This window comes from Eurosta solidaginis, chromosome X, assembly GCF_040869045.1.
Source record: "Eurosta solidaginis isolate ZX-2024a chromosome X, ASM4086904v1, whole genome shotgun sequence".
Lineage (NCBI taxonomy): Eukaryota > Metazoa > Arthropoda > Insecta > Diptera > Tephritidae > Eurosta > Eurosta solidaginis.
The window spans coordinates 199300062-199322380 of record NC_090324.1 but is presented as its reverse complement, the minus strand read 5'-3'; the positions used below and the strand labels follow the sequence as shown (position 1 = coordinate 199322380).

Sequence of the window (22319 nt, the reverse complement as noted above, 5' to 3'; positions counted from 1 at the left end):
TGATGACATCCGTTTGTGAGTATCTCTCTGCTGCTTGTATGTATGTATGTACATTATGATTAATTTGTTTACGTACATACAAGTGTGTCAGCTTGCTTTATTGTTGTTTTGGCTTTATTTAATTAGTAAACACTCAGAGATGGTAATATTCGTCACAGTATTAAATACAGTGCAAACGCGGTACAGTGGTCAATTTTGTCTCGTCATACCCTTAAATTTTAAATTAGTTAAAACCCCTTTACTTTTGAAATTTGTCCCTCTCTCTCTGTTGGTTTTGCCACAAATTCAAACCCCTCAAATAAAATATAACTTAAAAACTTTTTTGTTTTGAAAATTATTCTCGCTTGCTCTTTAACGTGAAGATTTACCCGTAATTCCCTCACTCTCAGTTAAAGGCAAATACTCCCTTCAAAAAAAATAAAAAGTTTTTCCTCTCTAAGTTGAATTTTATTACGTCTCAACTCTAAGCGTCAAAAAAAAAAAATTATAAGCTCAAAAATGAGTGATGATGAAAAGAGACAAAGTAGCTCCAATATTAAAGAAGTTAAAAGATTTAAATTCTCGTCTGCCCCTAAAAAGTTCTTTATCGACACGGATATTTTCATAGACTATTGTGCCCGGTTTAAGTCAATGTCCCTCCAAGACAATACTGAGTCGCCCCTTAACGTAAAAAACTCGAGTATCGACAAATTTTGGAAGAGAGTACAAAAAGCATTCGATAAGGTGATAGAAACCGTGGATCAGAACATGCCCGACGAATTTGCAAAATCTGTCCATAGCAAATACATGACCTGCCTGGTAACTTATGAGGAAACGAAAGCTGAGACTGAGGACCAACTTCAGTTGATAAACTAAGTGAAAACACACGCGCCCCCTACCGTCACAACAGTTTCATCTGACAACTCCGATATTTTGTTGAAAATCCCCCCTGCGGCACCGAAATATTTTATGGCGTTTATGAAAAATTGCCCTCGATTCGTGGCATGATCACAGCGGTCTACATTAACCACCCCAAACTCGCCCAAGCGCAAAAATTGTATCACCTCAGATATAAAACACAAGGAAAGGCAGCTCAAATAGTCAACCAATTTCCCTTGACTGACGAACACTTTGCCTTAGCGTGGGAAGCCCTAAAGTCTCGATACGAGAACAGACGAATTCTCATAGATAACCAAATACGGGCCCTGATGAATTTAAAAACTATCACCATGGAAAACAGTGAAGACATACAAAGGTTGCAATCGTAGGTAAATAATAGCCTACAAATTCTCGCCAAGCAATAAGTCTCCACAGATAAGTGGGACCCCATACTTATTTATCTGGTTTCCCCAAAACTCCCTGAAAATACAGCGACGTTGTGGGAGCAATCTCTGACCTCAAGAAGAGAACTCCCCAACTGGACTTAAATGGACCAGTTCATCACAGCTCGACACGAAGTGGTAGAACGAGTTGATCAATGGCGCCTAAGTAAAAGTAAATTCACTCCTCCTCTAACTACCCTCACTAGGGTAGGCACTTTGTCGTTGGTGTGAGGGCTTAGCCGAATTCCATAGCGCCCGACTATGAGGTGGAGCTGTTTAGGACTGGCATCTACGACGTTTCGCCTCATAGGAGTGCGGCGGGATGTGGGTGACCAAGAACTGCCAACCCCCTAATCAAGGGTTTTATGCGGACCGTTCCTTTTGGACGATTTGCAGCCAGGGGATAAATTCGGCTGTATTCGACGGAGCCTTCCCGATACCGGGCCACCTCGGGAAGTATTGATGGCCTTACCACAGTAAGGGGTGCTGCTGTGGCGGAAGGTTCTTTCCTCGTATATAATACTGAGCACGCCTTGTCGAGCAGGTGGTCATACGACCAAGATGAACGACTCAATACCTAATTATGAAAATGACGATGATAAGAGGAGGACTGAGTCGCAATCCAAGGACGAAAAATATGTATTAAGCGAGGAGTCGGACTCGGGGACCGAGAGAAGTGCTGATTCAATGAACTCCGGTTTGGAAAAGCACACGAATGAAAACGGAGTAGAAGAGTGGAGAAGGGTACGGAGCAAAGGAAATAAAATAGCTCTCTCGTAGTACCGTGCAACATTAAGAGTTGTCCAACGCCTGGGAGCAGTGGTCGACCCAACAGAAGTGGAAATCGAGCATTTGAAATGCACCCATGAGGTGCTAAAAGTAGGTCGAAGGCAGGCGAGTGGTTCCAAACCTCCAAAGGCAAGGCACGAACGAGCGGTTTGAAGTGGTGGATAAAGCGCAACTCTCCACGGTACCAAAAAGTAAGGTATGGATACCATGCGTCATGAAGCCGTAGGATACACTGCGGGTATATTAGCTTCAGGTCAACGAACTGGACTAAATTTCAGAAACAGGTAGAAACAAAACTGGGACAACCCAATGAGGTGCCAATGTGGAGGAACTGGAGGAGTCTAATGAATTCCTAACAAGGACGCTTATGACTGTGTGTAACAAAGCTTGCCCTCTAAGAAGATTCAGAGGAAAATCAAAGCCCCCATGGTGGAGCAATGAGCTGAGTCTTCTAAGAACACAGGTAAAAGAAATGTTTAAGTTAGCAAAGACCGCGGAAAGCGAAGTGTGTCGGGACGAGTACAGGGATCTACTGAGGATCCACAAGCGTGAAATTTCCATGGCGAAGAGAACCTCATGGAAAAGCTTGTGTAGGGACATAGAATGCTCCAGCGAAACAGCACGGCTGGCAAAATTCCTAGCAAAGGGAAACATACTCCAGGGACTAATAAAGAAACAGAACGGGTAATGGTCACGTAATAGTGAGGAATCCCTTGAGGTGCTTCTCGATACCCATTTCCCATCGGGAGATGGTTCAGAAGAGCCAGCAAACAGCACTCACACTTCGATCACCGAGCGGGTAGTGCCGGGCTTGGTGACCGATACCAAGATCGAATTGGCAGTGGAGACGTTTTCTAAGTTTAAATCGCCGGGCACAGATGGTATATTTCCGGCCATGCTACATGTATCAAGTAGAGCGATCGTGGAATGGCCTAAAATAATAGTCGATGGGTACATAAAACTGAATCATGTACCGCACTCTTGGAGAACTGCTCGCGTAGCTTTACTACTAAAGGGGGGCAGATCGCTCACGTGTATCCCAAAGACTATAGACCCATTAGCTTAACATCATTTCTGCTCAAAACCTTTGAGAGGCTGATAGATATGTATAAAGTCCAACCAAAGGCAAGTCGGTAGACACCGCATTGCATAGGGTGGTAATAAGCATAGCCCTGGAATATAATGAATATGCTCTAGGAGTCTTCTTAGACATTGCCGGAGCTTTCAATAATGTTTCTAAATGGGCGAGTATGGATGAAGTACATCCAGCCATGGGAATTGTACGGGGCCACGAAATCAGTGGACAGGGGCACGCCGCAGGGGGGTGCTATCAACTCTGCTGTGGACGCTGGTCATCAACCAACTGCTCAGGCGATTCGATGAGGGACCCGTAAAACTTACGGCTTACGCAGATGACGTTGAAATTGTCAAAAGTGGAAAGTGCTTTCCAAAGATAAGCTCTTTGATGGTCCCAAATTGGATCAGGCCTAAGTTAGGAGGGGTAAGTCTACAGTAGAAACCTTGCACAAAATATCCAGGAATCATCCTAGGCAGTAAGCTGTCATGGAAGCTGAGCGTGGAGGAGAGGGTGAAGAAGGCTTGAACGGCACTTCGTGCATGTAAAAAATGCTGAGGTGTGGGGCTTGTCGCCCTCTCTTTTTCATTGGGTTTTTACAGCGATTGTAAGCCCTATTCTATACTACGGAGTTCTTGTTTGGTGGAAAGCCACACAAAAAACAACATTTCTCAATAAATTAGAGGGCGTATGCAGATTATCAATGCTCAGGATTACGGCAGCCCTGAAAACAACCCCGACGGCTGCACTGTATGCCATTCCGCACATTCCTCTTGTGGACCTGGTAGCAAAGAACATAGCGTTAACAACTGCAACCAAGCTCGTTGCCTAGGGGCAACTTGGGCGCCGACCTTACGGCCATAGTAGTATAGCGTCAACAATCACAAGACGAACAGACTACCTATCTGCGCTTCGAGGGTGATCTTAAGGCCACAATAGAAATGGACGGTTAGCGCAAGGGTGATCAAATGGCGGACGAAGCGATGCATGTGTACACAGAAGGTTCCAAAGTAGTGGAAGGAGTAGGGTCTGCGGTATGCTGTGCTGATCCCGAAATAAACAGATCCTACAGGCTGCCGGATTACTGCAGCGTTTACCAAGCGGAAATAGTAGCCGTAACCAAAGCGGTTGAAGCCCTGGAAGAGAATAGCTTCAGCTGCAACTGTGTTAACTTTTATATTGACAGTGAAGCAGCAATTAAGGCAATAATCTCGCATAGCACAGCATCTAAATGCGTGTTAGAGTGCAAGTAGTCTCTGGAGAGAATCGGGGCAGGGAGAAGCATACATCTGTATTGGGTCCCAGGGCATATGGGAATAGATGGGAATGAAAAAGTGGATGAACTAGCGAAAAAGGGCGCATCCCTTGAAGCTTGCTCCGTAAACGTCCCAATTAGACTGGGCGAGATTAAGCAAAGGCGAGAGGTGCACATGATCGACCAAGCAGGAAAGGCGTGGGTTCAAGCACTGGGCTGTAAAGTGTCTAAAATTATGTGCAGGTCTTACAACCTCAGACTAACAAAGTTGATTCTATCATTAAAAAGAGAGGACTGTATACTCATGATGGGTATTCTGACAGGACACTGCCTTCTGGCGTCACATGCCTTTAAATTAGGCTTGGTCAGTGATAGCAGATCCAGGAAGTGCGGGCTGGAGGAAGAAACGATCGAAAACCTTCTGTCGTTGTGCCCTGCGCTTGTCAGGCTAAGACTCCCGCTATTAGGAGTGATACAGCTGTCATATCTAGAAGCAGCAAATGGCTTAAGTCATAGGAAGCTTCTAGTATTTGCCAAGTGGGCGGAGTTATTTTATAACATATGTTCGGCCTGGGTGCGTCGGAAACCGGCAATGGGCTGGCGCACACGGGTCGATCTCGGGATTGGTGTGGTTCACTCGAAATAAATAAAGAATACAAAGAGGATTTCCTCGTTATAAAAGAATATTTAATTCAAAGTTTAAAAAATATACAATGGGTATAATATTACCTTAATGTCGCAAAATGACGATATTGATCCTGAGCGATGTGAACTGCTTGGCGGTCGATCATAAAAGAGGCCGATTGTCCCGTTGATGACAACCGCTAAGCCGCGAAAAGTCCTCTGGTGTTATGAAGGGGAAAAGCCACACACACCACCGCCCCCACATATACGTGCATGGGTGCTGACAACTTGCACACACACACATACACGTGTATGAAACGCATGCATGTGCATGCATGCACGCAAATGCGGCGTGAGTGTGGGTGGCTGGAAGTATTATTAAAACGTTAGGGAGGGGCGCCGTCAAATCAAGTAAAAGTTAGGCATTGGGCCTAAACATGCCGACCCCCTTGCGGTACGCAAACTCACAGTCCTCCAAGGATCACCGACCGTGACGAAGAGAAAGAAAATAAAAAAACTTATAAATAATTATATCTAACTTAACCTAACGGTGGCCAGTCCGCCGGCCTGGCGGCACGCAAGATGGTCGATCATTCGCCACTTTTCTCGTCATGGTAAGAGGCCTGAGCCATGTTTTCCTAAGGCTAGGGATTGAGAAAAGAAGTAAACAGATATACATGTTCATACTTCTAGCCATTTAAAGAAAGACTCCATTTATTTCGAAAAAAAAACGTACTACTTAAGTGCACAAACTTAAATAAAATAAAAAGTAAATAACTCTTAAGGCATACTAGCTCGGGTGGGTCCCCGGAAGTACCCACCCGAAGATCGTACTTTGCGCCAGCAGCGCTCCGAAAGATGGGGGCAAAACTCCCGGTGTTACCACCTCGGCATAGACGTCGGCACCGAGAACAAGGCGGATAGGTGTGGAAGCGTAAAATTGGTGATCCGCCAGTCGGATATGCTCGTAAGGAGCTGCGAAGCTGAGGTCGACGTGATAGGTTGGGCTAACGCGCTTGAAATCATGGACGCAGAATGCATGGGTTGTCACCGTCTTTCTCTGTCCATGCTTGCCCCTGAACCTAATAAAGCAGCCGGTTTCGCCGGCGGCGTTGGTTGTCGGCAGTGTTAACTCTCGCGCCAGCCTGCGGTCGATCGTTGTGCGGGGGGAACATGCATCAATGAGTGCACGGATGAGATGTATACACCCCCCGGCTTCCACCTTCACGACCGCAGTCGGCGCCACAGTAGCCATTGGGTGAAGGGTTGGGCCGGCTGTAGTGCGGGCCGGAATAACCCCGTTCCGGAAGGAATTGTTGTGAGGTAGCTGGCGCGGCCGAGGGGCCAGTATACGCTCTCGATGTATTCGTAGGCGCCGTCGGGTAGGTGGGCGGGAAGGCCGTGATTCTGCTCCACTTTTCTCTTGTCGCTCGTGGGCTAGTAGGGGTCGGAACGGCCGGGGGTCCGATCCCCTACTGTCTGATTGCACTGTATGGGTGCCCGCTCCACTCTCGCATGGTAGATGTTGCTCGTCGGTAAAGGCCGACTCGGACGCGTGGAGAGACAGCGCCTCATCCATCGTCCCGTCGTCCACCTCTTGCATCGTGGGCATCCGCTCATACCCTTCTTCCTCTTCTTCCATGACCAGCTGGTTCGAAAAGTCCTCCATCGACAGGTGCAGCGGTATATGATGGTTGCTACCACATCTTCGGCACCTGCCCTTACTCGTGCAGTCTCGGGCACGATGCACCATCGACAGACAGTTCTGGAAATACTTGACTTTAATAATTTCCCGCAGTCATTGCAGTGGGGACTTAGCGCGGTATATCGGACACGTCCTGATAGGATGTTGCGCTTTGCATAAATGGCACGGCTTCGGGTAGCGGCCGGCCTGACGCTTGGTCTTCTTTCGTAGCGAAGCGTAACGAGACATTCTATTTAGAGAAGATGGAATAAATAAAGGGAACTCGTTGATTTATTATAACTATGTCACGCGTTCGGTGGCCCTAATTTTATTATCGAGATTTGGGAAATTTTATTAGCGCGTGCGTAGGGGAAATACAGCGGTAGCTGCCTAAGAACATATGCATTCAGCGCATGTTATGTGTATGGCCTCTTTAAATGCGCGGTATGTGTGTGGGTCTTTAGTGCCCTAATTTTATTATTGTTGTGTCACCCGGTAGCGTTTTAATTAGCCACGGGCACACTAGTGCTGCAGAAAAATTAGCATTTACGATTTTCGGTTCGCACATTCTGGTACCGAACCGGGTAGAGAGTGTATAACATGGGGTCTTTTGAGTCGCTGTAATTTGTGTTGTTGGTGCTAAAAACCAACAGCTTTCCTACCCGCCGCAAAAAAAATGTTTGGACTGCAAAATTTGTATGCCATATAAAGAAAAAGAGAAAAAAAGAAAATTGTTTGTTTTGGAAGGGGGAGAAATTTATAAAGCGTATAATTTTTTATTTCTTGTATTGCCCTTCGATTATTTGTTCAAATTTTCTCCAGTTTAATTGACGGCCTTTAGCAAATGACACGGTTCGCGAAGTGTGTTTGGCTCCGATACCGATTTTTCAGAAACGGGTTTTTGGGTACCCGTTTGCATCTTTTTATGCATCCCTAATATAATGTACATTTAAAGACTCGGCATATATATGTACATACGTTGGTATAAGTATATGGATAGTCAGTGCACGGACCTTACCGCATTTGTAGATTTACTAACTTTTCTAACCCATTTTAATTTTCTACTACTACTACCACCGAGGCCCAAAATCTACCAATATTTCAGTATCTTCTCATTGAGAACAAATACTGTGATCAGTTTGTTAACGCATTTAATTGCTGAGCACAACCAACTAATATTAGAACGAAAATTTGAACAAAGTTGTGCACAAATTCGAAACGGAAATAAATTTGTTTATGAAATATATGTAGTAACTGAGCACGCAAATAATTTTCGGCGCTATTGTCATCTTTTTGCGTGTGTGAATACTTTGCCGAATAACATGCCGGAATAGGTTATTTTGTAGCAAGATTTTTGGTTCATTGGAAAATTGTTGTGGTAATTAGACATTTTGGTATGTGATTTATTTGGTGATTTGTTTGTATTACAATAAATTGGGAATTTTTTGGTACAAGTATAAACTCCCAACTACCCACTTCTACTGCTATTTTCATTTCTCGTTTACCAACGTTCCTTTTATAAAATGTCCGCGCACTGGTATATTTATACCAGATAAAAAAGTGAACATTCATATGCACAAAAGTACAATTGAAAAATGTACATATGAATTGAAACGAACGGGACTACAATCGAAAGATTTTTTCCCGTTCTCATTCTTCTACTACAGCGCGTGGCTGTAGTACTATTATTGCGCATATTGTCCTAAAGAAAATGTAAGTATTTGGTGAAGATGTTGAATTAATTTGATTACTAGTATATATTTCTTTTTAATAATTAATTAATTTTTTCTTTGTTTTCAGGTTACTGGCGTGGATCGTGGTGACGATCCAGTAGATTGGCATGGGCACCGGGGGGTTTTTTTTTTTTTTTAGGTTACCGGTATGGCACAGGGGGTGAACCAACTGCGGCGTCGGCCGCGCCGTCAGTTGCCACACTTTTGCGATGCCCATTGACGCAGATATTAACGGATTTTTTTTCTTTTCAGGTTCTATCATTCTACAAGCAGGACCTACCATAGTATAGTGCATAACGTAGTATATTGAGGCGCGGCAACCTCAACAACAGAAGCCTCCATGTGACATCTCTCAATGGGCAAGTTATAGCACAATTTATGAAGTCAGACATTGCTCGTCCGTAGTAGCGGTTCAAATAAAACTTATACCAACTGTAGAACTAATTAAAAAATTACGTTTTATGCCAAGAAAACGGCACTGGAGTGATTATTATATCACCAACATCCGAATTGCCGATGCAAACGTTTGGTGTGTTTAAAGAGCAAATGGCACATCACAATCACACTTATGGTTTAGTGATGAGTGGTTCAAATCGTCAGGTAGAGGGGGAAAAACTAGGCAGGGGTATTAACATATTAGTGGTGGCTTGCTGGATCACTTGCAGAATTCACCTGATTTTCTATATAAAAACCTGCAGTGCTTGACACTTGACGAGGTGGACCGAGTATTAGAAATTGCATTTGAAGAGCTGAAGCAAATTGTTAATCTGCTGCCAAAACGTCGCCAAACTATGCTGTTTTCAGCTACGTTTACGTGTTCTTTTTACTTTTCTTAAAAAGCATCGTAGGAAGAAGATACTGGTAATTTTTTTTTGCATGTCTGTCAAATATCACGAATTATTTAACTATATCGATTTACCGGTAGTGTCTATACATGGTAAACAGAAGCAAACAAAACGTATGACCACATTCTTCCAATTTTGCAACGCATCTGAGGGCGGTTTACTATGTACAGAGGTGGCTGCGCGAGGGACCGGCAGCTGCGGTCAGAAGAATTGGGATTTTTGCGTTATTTAAAAGCAGCCAAAGTGCCACTCAATGATTTTGAATTTCTTGGTCGAAAATTGCAGATATTCAATTACAGTTGGAGAAACTTATTTCCAACAATTATTTCCTCAATCAAGAAGAGCCAGCATAGACAATATCAAAGGATGAAAATAAAACCGAGTTTCATGATCCCATCGGCGATGAGGACAGAGATTTTGACTGTGAACCTTTTTCATCTTCGTCATCCGAGGATGGCCTTAATAGCGGCAGTGAAGATAGTTGCATGGATATAAGTTAATCAAAATTAAAAAAGCAAAGCAGTGCTGCTGGTAGGGAACATGAAACCGAGCATGGTAATGGAATTTGCAGACGCAACAGTGGATGTGTTGGAAGTAAAACAAATCGAGTTTCTCGATAATTATACGTTAAAGTAAACAAAAATATTGCTTAAATTACTTTTAGTTGGCATGAATTAAGCACAATTTTTATTTAGGCGCAGCATCATCCTCCTTACACATTGCATGGCACTATACTTCATTTCTGCATAGCAGTGTTAAACAAATAATACTTAAATATTGCATTTTAGCTGTAACGTGCGTGTGAAATTATGTCTGCAATTAGATAGAGTTTTATAACATCATCATTAGCGCTACTCCTAACATTAAACATTCGCATCGCGCATGCTGTAGAATTCACATTTGATTTAGCTGACAACTCGGAAGATTGCTTCTACGACGAAGTGAGACGTAATACATCATGCTATCTATAGTTTCAAGTATCTGCTGGAACCGAATGCGGCGTGCTTAGCTACAGTGTATATAGGTGGCAGATTGTCAAATCGTTGTGTTTCACTTAAGGATGTCACTGATGAAGGTTTCCGCTCCTTCACCAATTTTGGCAGTCCCAAGGCGTAAGATATTGCAAACAATCCAAATGTAGCAATGATACTCTATTGGCTACCACTTCGTTGCCAAATACGTATTGAAGATGCGGCCGAGAAGATACCACAAACGGATTACTTAGCATATTTTCATCAACGCCCGCTTGCCTCACAAATCGGCGCTTTGACTAGTGAACAAAGTACACATATACCATCACGTGAATATGTGGATGCCAGAGAGAGGGGCATGAAAGCAAAATTAGGACCAAATGGCCAAGTACCCTTACCCAATTGGGGCGGCTAACTAATACGACCGCATACTATAGAATTTTGGCCAGGACAGACGGAGAGATTACATGATCGTATGCAATTTCGACGTGGTCCTGGAGTTGAGAATTAAATCGATGAAACACTTGGGCACAAAGGTTTAAATGGATGGGCTTATGAGCGTTTGGCACCTTAGACAGATTTAGTAAGAGTTCAATTTTTATATTTTACTGAACTGTGAAGAAATTACTAAATACCTCATGTTTGTTATTATCATAGGTATTGAACAAGCCTTTTGGAGCGTGTAGCTGTAACAGCAGCCTTATGATCTTACCCTGTTTCCCACTTGGTGCAACCCTGTTGTCTATTGTGAATGGACAACAGGTGTTGAAACAAGTTGAAAACGGGGAGGTCGGCTCGTAATGAAAAGGCGGCCATCATTATTAATTTTGGCAAAGACTTGGCGTGTACGACAAATTTACAAAAAGAAAACTAAATCTAAGTCTACGTTAAATTAACTGAGTGCTACTACTTACAAAAAATACTCTTATTCTACAGTAAACAAAACTATTTCTAAACCTAATTAAAACAAACTAGAACTAAGCATAAAATTCGTGTTTGATTGTTTTCTTGGTGTTTGAGTGGAGCGTGCGTGCATTAGCGTGCGCACAAAAACAATTTTTCTGAAGGCATTCCATAAGGAACGCCACATGGCGACCGTGAGGCAGCTTGCCAAATTTAATGTAGGATGGAGCACCAGGCCACCTTCGTAAGGCAGCGCAATTGGTGAAAATATATAAAACATAAAATGTAAAAATCTACAAAAAAATATAAAATACAAAAATCTACAAAAAAATATAAAATACAAAAATCTACCAAAAAAATATAAAATACAAAAATCTACAAAAAAAATATAAAATACAAAAATCTTTACAAAAAAAATACAAAATACAAAAACCTACAAAAAAAATATAACACATACAGAGGTTTCGGCATACAAATTGAAGGGAAGCTGTACCCAACATAACGGGTCAAGGCAATGTACGGCACCCCGAACCAAGCGAAGCCACTATAAATAACGGCACATCAAAATAGCAGCTGCACAAGGAAGCTGAACGAAAATTGTAAGCAGCGAAGTGATGACGGCAGCAGCAAAACAGCAGCAGCGGTGAAAGCGTATGGTGAGGCGTAGCTTGCAGTATGAATGTATGTTTGAGATGTAATATGTAGTTGCTTTTGAAATACATATGTATACATAATTTTTCTTATAAATATTTTTCGATATAATTTTTAAAATTCCTTTAAATTCGGTCAATCTCAAACCAATATTTTTCGCAAAAATACTTAAAATACCTTTAAATTCGGTCAATTTCAAATCAATATTTTTCGCAAAAATACTTAAAATTTCTTTCAAATTCGATCAACCTCAAATCTATATTTTCCGGAAAAATTCTTAAAACCTAACCGCAATACCGGTTGTTTCTTCAACTTTGCCAAATTTATAATATTTTCATACATAATAACTCTAAATTTTCATAAGTAAAGCAATTTAGATTTGCAACAATAATGTGTATAGCTTGAAATATAATCAGTCTAAATCAAACGTGAATACATACAATAAAAATACATACTTTTAACATCGTTCAAAATTAAAGTGAAATGGATATTCTCAAATTTATTAGTCAATTAAAGTAGTTTCCGATAATCCCATATATGTAATAGATATAATTCGAAACAAGATTGATACACATACATTTTGAATTTTTTTTGCATCACTTTAAAGTATCTATGACTTTCAAAAAAAATTTTTTTTGACACAAATCGAAAAAACGAAATTGGCCTTACACATATATACTTTCAATAAATTTTTATAGGGTGAGTATGTATATGCATATATTACATAAATTGTGTCTAAGAGCGAGGCATTTAAGAAAAAAAAGGAAAGACATATGCATATACATAGTACATTGTGCGAAGGTTTAAGTAATTTTGAACATATCAAATACTTTGAAATACTTTAACAAACCGTAAAAATTTAATACATCGAAAACTTTATTAACTCACAATACAAAAAAAAAAAAAACAAACAAAACATTTTGGTGAAACGGCGCGGCCGACACGTAAAATAATGATGTAAATTTAATAAATTTTTACAATTACATACTCCACATTTTGCTGTGTAGCGGTGCGGCCGACACGTTAAATATTAAAATTTAATACTTTTTGTGCAACGGTGCGGCCGTCACGTTAAACAATATTGTAATAAATACTAAATTGCAATAAACATATCACGTCCAAAATTAATACTGTCTTGGAAAATTGGAAAAATAGATCAGGATTCTCTCTTATATACCGTATATGGTAACACACCCGGTATAAACAATTATTTTTTTTTATTCATTGTTCACAGGGAATACAACCCAGCTGTCTCTCAAGTGACTCCAACTTCAAATAATGTCTAATTTATTCAATTCACTAATTCTACTTCAACATTCAATACAAAATTCTAATTAGATTATAAAATCATTCTAAATTTCTTTTCAATTAAAATTGACATTCATAACACAAACTTGCCACTTTTATTAATTCAACTTAGGTGATAAAACCATTTCATATTCACTTTCAACTCAAATTTGTTCACATTCATGTCTCAATCCGCAGCAACAATTCAATTTAGGTTAATACAATACAGGTTACAAAACCATTTCAAATATCTTCTCAATTCAAATTTGTCCTTATTCAGAACTCAAACAATTTAAAATTCTAAAACCATTCCAAATTTCTTTTTCATTCAAATTCGCTCATATTCATACCTCAAACTTGCAACTTTTTCACAACTCGAATTAGATTATAAAATCATTTCAACCTTCTTTTCATTAAAATTTCTTAATGCTTGGATAGCATACAAAGCTGCAAGTGTAAGAGCCTTCCTTTTGCTAATGTCAAATTTCGAAACAAAATTCAAAGAATTGAGAGAAAATTTCTTTAAAATTAGAAAACGCGTTTTACGTACAGGTCGTTCTTTACCGACAAGGCAAGAGAAGTTAGATGAATATAAAAATTCTTTAGTTGAGGCATATAATAACATTTTAATAGAGGCAAACGGGCATTTTGAAAACCGACCTAGGCCAATTGCTGTGAATAAAAGTTTATCACGTTGTAGGGAAGAATTAATTAAATGATTTACAAAACTCAACTTCACAATTAAAATACCAACCAACTACATCGACTTAGTCCAAGATAACACTTTTATATCAGATACGGATCGGGAAGAAAAAGAATCCTTCGACGCATACAAAATCGAATTTGAGGAAGAAGAGGAATTCTCTGACTCATCAAAGCCGGAAACACTCGACACTCGTATCGGTGAACAAAGTTGTTTTTTACCTCATACCGAAAATATTTCATTACAAGAAAACTTCTGTGGTTTCGATAACCCAGTCGTTACATCAAACAACTCTTTAGGGCTTTTAACAACTTTCTCAAATTCCAACCAATCTCGTACTAGTTTTCTAGAACCAACAATAATGGCTACACCAGAGCAAAAGAGACAGTTTATTGGGTCGTGGGCGCCTTTATTTAGGGAAAACTATAACGGTGACCCCTTAGCGCTAGACTCCTACGATTCCACGATAGGGCGTTTTTGTAACAAATCCTGAAATGGGAAATTTTTCCTCCCTTTTTTTAAGATTTTAAGATAGGACGAGTTTGAGCAGGCAGCTGACATGGGGTGATACTCTACTCAGCAGCCGCACTGAATGGAAACAAATAAGGGAATATGGCTTATTGTCTTACAGTTTTATATTCTGTCCTTGCTGAGCACGAAAGACTTTGTCAAAGTCAAGGACAGAAGAGTTGAACTTTTGTGCGGTCCTGGTAAACAGGGAGTATTCACCTTATTATTCTGAAATTTCGGAAAGCTCTTTTCCGTTAAGTATCCATGGAGGCGTTCCGGATAAACCGTTAATTTAGAATATTCAGAATACATTTTTTGATACTAACTCACGAGGTCCGAATATGCATAATATTCCAACTACAAACCGATTCTCCAAATTCTCAAATGGAGACGAATGTTCCGAACATACGGAATTAATAAAACAGAAGGTCGACTTTTAATACGCGCCCAAAAATATGTCTTAAATTTATTCAAAAAACAATGTTTCGACGCTGCATGCAGTCGGATAGCATTTATGCATGCATGCATTTCCTTGCACGCAAAATTAATCCGCTATTAAGCTGAATGCTTAAAATTTTAAAAATTCTTTGAAAGTTTTGGGGTTTTCATTCGAAGTTTGGAATAAATATTCGGACTGGCTTAATTCGGATTTCTAAAATTATAAACCACTGCTGATATCTGGGGCAGATGAGTTTTCTCATCAGCGTTAGGTTTGCGATGGGCCTCGTTGCGCGCCAACGAGTGCAGCTGCTTTCTGTGGCTGATCGGTTCGCCCTTCTGCGGTAGGCTTTTCTGTTGGCCTCTTTATGGGATAACGAGTGAATTGGGGTTGCTTCTTGAAAATTGTAAATAAAATAGGCCGAAGGCCTTTATGTTTTGTGGCAGATAGCGTATCTGCGTTAGGGCTTTTCTGGTATCCTCGTTATGGGATAACGAGTGAGTGGTATGGTGTCCTCGTTCGAGGGAGCGAGTCAATTGTGAGATATTTTCTGGTGTCCTAGCTCTGGGTAAGCGAGTGAATTTGGGTTTGTTTTGGGTATCGATAGGAAGGTGGAGTTCGGAAGGGAGTGAGGGAGAGGAACGGAGGGATTGTTAGGAGGAGCTATTGGCCTTCTCGCAATCCATCTCCTCCGTTGGGAGGAGGATCAGTTTGACCAATGGTCGTTTCACCTGACCCTTCTCTGTCAGAAGTTCAACTACACGTACTCGGTTATCTTCGCCGAGGTGTACCTTGACCACTCTACTCAGCCTCCATTCGCTGGGAGATACGTTGTCCTCTTTGAGGACAGCGAGATCTCCCACTTGTGTATTTTGTTTGGGATCCTTCCACTTCACACGCTTTTGAAGTTCGCATAAATATTCGGTTTTCCATCGCTTGCAGAAAGTATGATGGAGGGCTTTGAGTTTCTGCCACCGATTGATCATCGAGGCAGTGCTCTCACTAGCATCTGGTTCCGACGGATCCAGTAGGTGGCTGCCCGTTAGGAAATGTCCTGGGCTTAGTGGTTCCAGATCCGTTGGGTCATTCGACCCTGAACTGAGTGGGCGCGAGTTGAGGCACGCCTCAATACTGCACAAAAGGGTTTGGAACTCCTCCATGGTGTACATATGGGGAGACGCGATTTTTTTGAAGTGACTTTTGAAGCTCTTCACTCCCGCCTCCCACAAGCCGCCCATATGGGGAGCAGCGGCGGGAATAAAAGCCAGCTCAATGCTTGATGGCTGTATTTTGAGACTGTTTTGTCTCGGCTTTCTGCCAGGAAGGCTTTAAATTCGGATCGTATAGATCTTGATGCTCCGACAAAGTTTGTACCATTGTCGGAGTAGATGTTTTTCGGACATCCTCTTCTCGCGATAAAACGCGCAAAGGCTGCGAGAAAGCATGTGGTACTAAGGTCACTAGTGGCTTCTAAGTGGATGGCCTTAGTGGAGAAACAGACAAAAAGGCATACGTAGCCTTTTGACAGTCGACATCCCCTACCGCGGTAGCTTTTGATGTCGAAAGGCCCCGCAAAGTCTACCCCGGTATTGGTGAACGCGCGGGTAAAAGTAGTCCGTTGGCAGGGAAGGGTACCCATAAGTTGGGACTGCGCCTGCTTTCGGTGAATAATGCAGGTTTTGCAATTGTGGATGATGGCTCTGATCATGGTCTTGACATTCGGTATCCAGTATTGGGTTCGGATAAAACGGAGCATGAGCTGGTTCTCGCCATGAAGGGAGTCATGATGAGTCATCATGACTGTTTAGGCAGGATGCCTAACTTTTCCGTATCTGATTGCGATCCCCCCAATGCAACTCTGCAAATCGATACTCGACATTCGTTTTAATTTATAACCACCCACACCATCACCGACACATGCATGTGCATGCATGTACATGCACGTGTATGTGTGTTTTTTGTTGTCACTCATGCATATGCACGTCGGGGGTGATGTGTGTGTGCCTTTCCCCTCCAAAACGGAGGATTTTGCGGGTCAACGGCTGTAGCTTTCAATACAACCGGCCTCTTGGATTTTAACAGCCAACCAGCTAACATCTGCCGCCAGCGATCTCTGCCGTATTTTTGCGTTATTCAGGTAATAATGTAACTATTGCTATTTTTACATTTACCCAATAAATCATATATATTATAACGAGAAATCTCGTCTATTTGCTTATTTTCTATTCCATACACCTACTCCCACTGAGATCGACCCCGGTGCGCCCACCTACCTCCAGGAGCAAACGGACCCCGGCCGAACATTTGGTCCTATCTCCCCGAAAAAGGAATTAAAGCACCTAAAATACAGTCCACATCACAAAGTATCATAGCTGATCGCACAAATCGCAGGAATTGTCATAAAAAATTTTTCGGATAATTTTGTCATAATCTTCAGTTGGACAACCAAAAAGGGGAAGGTTATATATATATATATATCACAGCGTGCGAAACCACCGAAAAAGCTACAGCCAGCTGAAGCAATTGCAACATCGCAAGCCAACTTGCCACATCATCACCAGAACAGCGAATCGCCACAAAAAGCCAGAGTAAGTGCAATATTTCTTGCCACATTTTTTTTGGTTAAAACCCATGTAAAAATCTATTTCCCGAGTGTAACACGCGTATTCTGTGATTAACCGCGAAAAGTGTGAAAAATTTATTAGTGTCGAAAAGAAAATTACGTGCAAACGCGGATCATTAACGTTGTTAAGATTCCTTGTGACTATCTGGCCTGTCCCCCCACCAGCGGTAAGGCTCTCCGGACACAGCACAAGGAAGAGGTACACATAACCTCACTTTCACATTAAAATCTCACGCCATACGGCTGTGGCAATTTTCATTTTCTTTTCAAGCACTTTAATTTTCACTAATTCAATCGACACAGTTTTTACAACAGTTTTCACTGAGTTTTTACACTTTTCGTCGAGTTGTTATATCAGCGCGCGCACTTATTTATAACAAATTTGAACGTTGAGGTGGCGAGTGGCCCCCTTTAATTCCACAAAAAACGTTGTTGTTGCTCTCCCCTTCTCCCTGCTTTTCGGCACAAATAAGCTGCAAAGTCAGTGAAAAAATAAACAAATTGAAAGCGTTAAATAAAGAGTTTTTTCTATATTTTAATCATTGTTGGTTGGGTGATTCGCACAGGTTTTTTCAGTTTTACAACCCCTTTTTTAATTTGATCACAAATTTTAATCCATGAACATGGAATCATATATTAGATTGACCGATCGAATAATCGAATTCGAGCCCGATTTTAATGACATAAATGCGGCTCTGCACACTATACACACTCTTGCAATACAGCAAAAAGAGTTGCAAGATAAGTGGGAAAAAACAGACACCGTTCTCGATGAGTTACTTGAATCTGGCACGATGGAAGCAAAAACAGATTTCAGCGATCAAGATCAAGCATAAAGCGGCATATGACGTATTCCTGCGATGCATGCGGAACATGGCTGAACTTCAAGCCAAATTAAAGCAGGAAAAAGACAGGGAGGCTCGTCCTGAAGGAGAACGCGTGCGCGAACACAGTGTCCGCCTGCCAGCTTGCGATACTGAGGTATTCAAGGGCGACTACCTATCTTGGCCAACGTTTCGTGACCTGTTCACGGCCATCTATAAAAATAACAGTCGCTTAAGCCCGGTAGAAAAGTTGTTCCACCTTAGCCAAAAAACTCAAGGTGAGGCAAAGGACATCGTAAAGAAATGTCCCTTGACAAATGAAGGCTTTGAAACAGCCTGGAAAAACCTATGTGAGCGATACGAGAATAAACGAATTCTCATAAACTCACAACTAAAAATTTTATTTAATCTAAAAAAGATAGATAGCGAGTGCGGCAGCTCAATCAAAACCTTTCAGCGCGAAATAAATAATTGTTTGGCATCCTTAAAAACCCATCAGATCGATGTTTCAAATTGGGATGCGATCGTCACATATTTATGCTCGACAAAATTACCTGAAAATACGTTGGCTCTATGGGAGCGGAGCATTGACCACAAAACGGACATATCCAAGTGGGAGGATATGGACAAATTCTTGTCAAGTCGTTTTCAGACACTTGAAACCGTGTCTGGTTTTACAGGGAGTGCCTCTTCTAAAGTTCAAAAATCAAGCGCGCCGCGGCAATAGACAGAAACCCCAACGAAAATACTTGGTGCTTTTCAAACAAAAGTATCCAAGCAAACACCAAAATCAATGTGTAAAATAGGCAAATCTACGGAACAAAGATTACGCAACTGTTCACGCTTTTGCGATTTAACCCCGATAGAAAGGATTAAATTCGTTAAATCTACAAATGGCTGCCTGAACTGTTTATCCCCAGGACACACAGTTACGAGGTGCACCAGTTCGTACAACTGTTCCAAATGCCACTCCCGTCACCACACGCTCCTGCATGCGGACAATACGGATAATACCGCATCAACTTCGGCACAGGCACGGAAAAGACAGGAGTCGGGCCAACCACCTTCTTCTACGAACCAGAATGTCAAATCCTGCCATGCCAATTCAAGCACAGGTGTGCTATTAGGAACTGCTCGCGTACACATTCACCATAATGGTACCGACTTCTCCGCGCGGCCATTAATTGATTCTGGGTCTGAATGTTCCTTTACAACTGAAAACTGAAACGCACAATCAATTTGCCAGCGAGGAAAATGCATGCCCATGTTTCAGGCATCACAAATGCGGTGTCAGCTCAGGTGAAAGAAGCATCCAACATCGAATTACGTCCACCAGTGGATCCCTGCTTCAGCCTGACTACACCCGTACTAGTTCTAGCTAAACTCACTGGGAATCTTCCATCCTGCCATATCAACGCAATGACTATGCAGGCATTCCCAGACTTGGTTATGGCAGACAAGAGGTTCTACGTCAACGAAGACGTAGACCTCATACTTGGCGGAGACATATATCCCCAAATTATAATGAGTGGTATAAAGAAGAATGTGCTAAATACACTCTTAGCCCAAGAGACAGTGTTCGGTTGGATACTAACCGGTCGTATCGAATCACCGAATCCAACGAAGAGCATTATGTCTTTTTACAACGAGGTTGCGTTAGACAATAAGCTCAAAGCGTTCTGGGAGGTAGAAAGTGTGTCAAAAAATAAAATATTCAATGAAGAGGAAAGGTACTGCGAACAATTATTTAAGGAAACAACGAAACGTGATGAAGATGGAAGATACACCGTATCACTACCATTCAGGCAGGATTACCCTAATAACATTAATTTGGGACCGTCCCTGAAACGCGCATGCTCTCAATTCTTCCGGAATGAGGGGCGGCTAATAAAAAACCAAGATTTAGGTAAAGAATATGTTCGAGTGTTATCAGAATATGAAACGCTCGGACATATGAAAAAATTAAAAAAGAATATCCCATCCAACGAGTCGGATCATTACTTCCTGCCCCACCACGTCGTTATTAAAGCAGAAAGTACCACTACAATGGTACGCATAGTATTTAATGCCTCGAGCCCTACGGCCAACGGTAATAGCTTAAATGATATTCTACTCCCAGGCCCAGTTCTACAAGCCGATCTACTCATCCTTATAATACGATGGTATAGTCTCCCGTTTTGTCTTCAATAGCGACATCGAAAAGCTGTATCGTCAAATTTGGGTGAACGAAAATCACACCAAATTTCAACGCATTGTATATCGCACTTCCCAGAATGACCCTATTAGTCTCTACGAATTAAAGACGGTTACCTTCGGAGTGAATTGCGTTCCATACCTCGCGATAAGAACGCTTCTCCAACTAGCAGACGACGTCTCAAATTCACACCCTACAGCGGCTAGCATACTGAGAGAATACATGTATGTACGTGTTAGCGGGTGGACATACGATCACATCGACCATTAAAGCCAGAGATGAAATTCGTCAAGTCCTACACTCCGCGGGCTTTCCACTTCGCAAATGGACATCCAATTCAGAGGACATTCTAAGGGACATCCCCAAAGCAGACCTGCTCAGTGAAAACTTCCTGGCCTTCGACGATACCAGTTTAGTTAAAGCATTAGGAATTCGATGGAATGCCCTCTCCGATTTATTTTACTTTAAAGCAGGGACGCTGGACAACCCGGAAAACATTACAAAGAGAGCGATACTATCAGCAATCGCCAAACTTTTCGATCCATTAGGGTGGCTGGCACCAATGGACATTGTATCAAAAATACTCATGCAGTGTATTTGGTTGGAAGGCACCGCTTGGGATGAACCAGTATCTACCAGTACGCTGGAACGATGGAAAACCTTCACCGACCAATACAATGAAATCGATAAAATCAGGATACCTAGATGGGTCAACTTTTCACCAGGAACCGACATCGTGATCCATGGATTTTGTGACGCATCCGAGAAGGCTTATGCAGCAGCCGTTTACATGCGCGTAAAAACGGATAATGACATCTGGACAAACCTGCTTCTGGCCAAAACCCGAGTAGCCCCAGTGAAAACTCTTTCTCTTCCACGATTGGAACTTTGCGGAGCCGTGCTGTTAGCGGAAATCACCGAATCAATTTTCAGGAACCTCAAGTTGGGACCAGTGAAAGTGCACCTTTGGACGGATTCAACTATCGTCCTCGCATGGATAAGGAAACCGCCGTGTTCCTGGTCCACTTACGTCGCACATCGGATCACCAAGATCATCGACATGGTCGGAAATAAGGAGTGGTTGCATGTAGCAGACCTACCTAGGGCTTTACGGGTGCTCTCATACGTTATGAGGTTCTACCGAAGAACTCACCCCAAAACAAAAAAATCATTTCAGGTCAAGTCACCTTTAATCTCTCCTGATGAGATCAAATCAGTAACCCAACTCTTAATTAAAATCTATCAGAAACAACACTATAGCTCCGAATATAGTGATCTAAAGGCCGGAAAACCAATTGCAGGAAAAAGTGCCATACTCTCACTTAATCCCTATCTAGACCAACATGGCATCATTCGGCTAGGAGGGCGACTCGGGGCGTCAAAGGACTTGGCCTTTAATGAACGCCACCCAACCCTCCTCCCATACAACTGCCGGTTATCCCGCCTGACAGTCCTAATTTTTATCAAAAAGTCTGCATGGGGAAAACCAACTCATGCTACGTCTGATACGCACCCAATACTGGATACCTAACATCAAAACCATGATTAGGGCAACTATTCATAATTGCAAAGTTTGCACTATACACCGAAAGCGTGCTCAGACCCAACTTATGGGTATTCTCCCTCGCGAACGCACGACTTTCAGCCGTGCATTCACGAATACTGGAGTCGACTTCGCCGGACCCTTCGACATCAAAAGTTACCGCGGTAGAGGGTGTCGACTATCCAAAGGCTTTTGCCCGTTTTATATCTAGACGCGGATGCCCCAAAAACGTCTACTCCGACAACGGGACGAACTTTGTCGGAGCTTCACGATCCCTACGATCGGAATTCAAAACTTTCATTTCACAAGCCCGAGACAATGCTGCCTCGAAGTACAGCCACCAATCACTCACTTGGCATTTCATC

The 22319-nt window shown here is 42.1% G+C and overlaps 2 pseudogenes; both read left to right on the top strand.

Annotated features, from left to right (window-relative positions):
• The window catches only part of LOC137234593 (zinc finger protein 254-like), a 346122-nt pseudogene that overhangs the window by 296988 nt on the left and 26815 nt on the right, over nt 1-22319 (top strand).
• Nucleotides 1863-16880, top strand: LOC137235369 (pyridoxine/pyridoxamine 5'-phosphate oxidase-like; annotated as a pseudogene).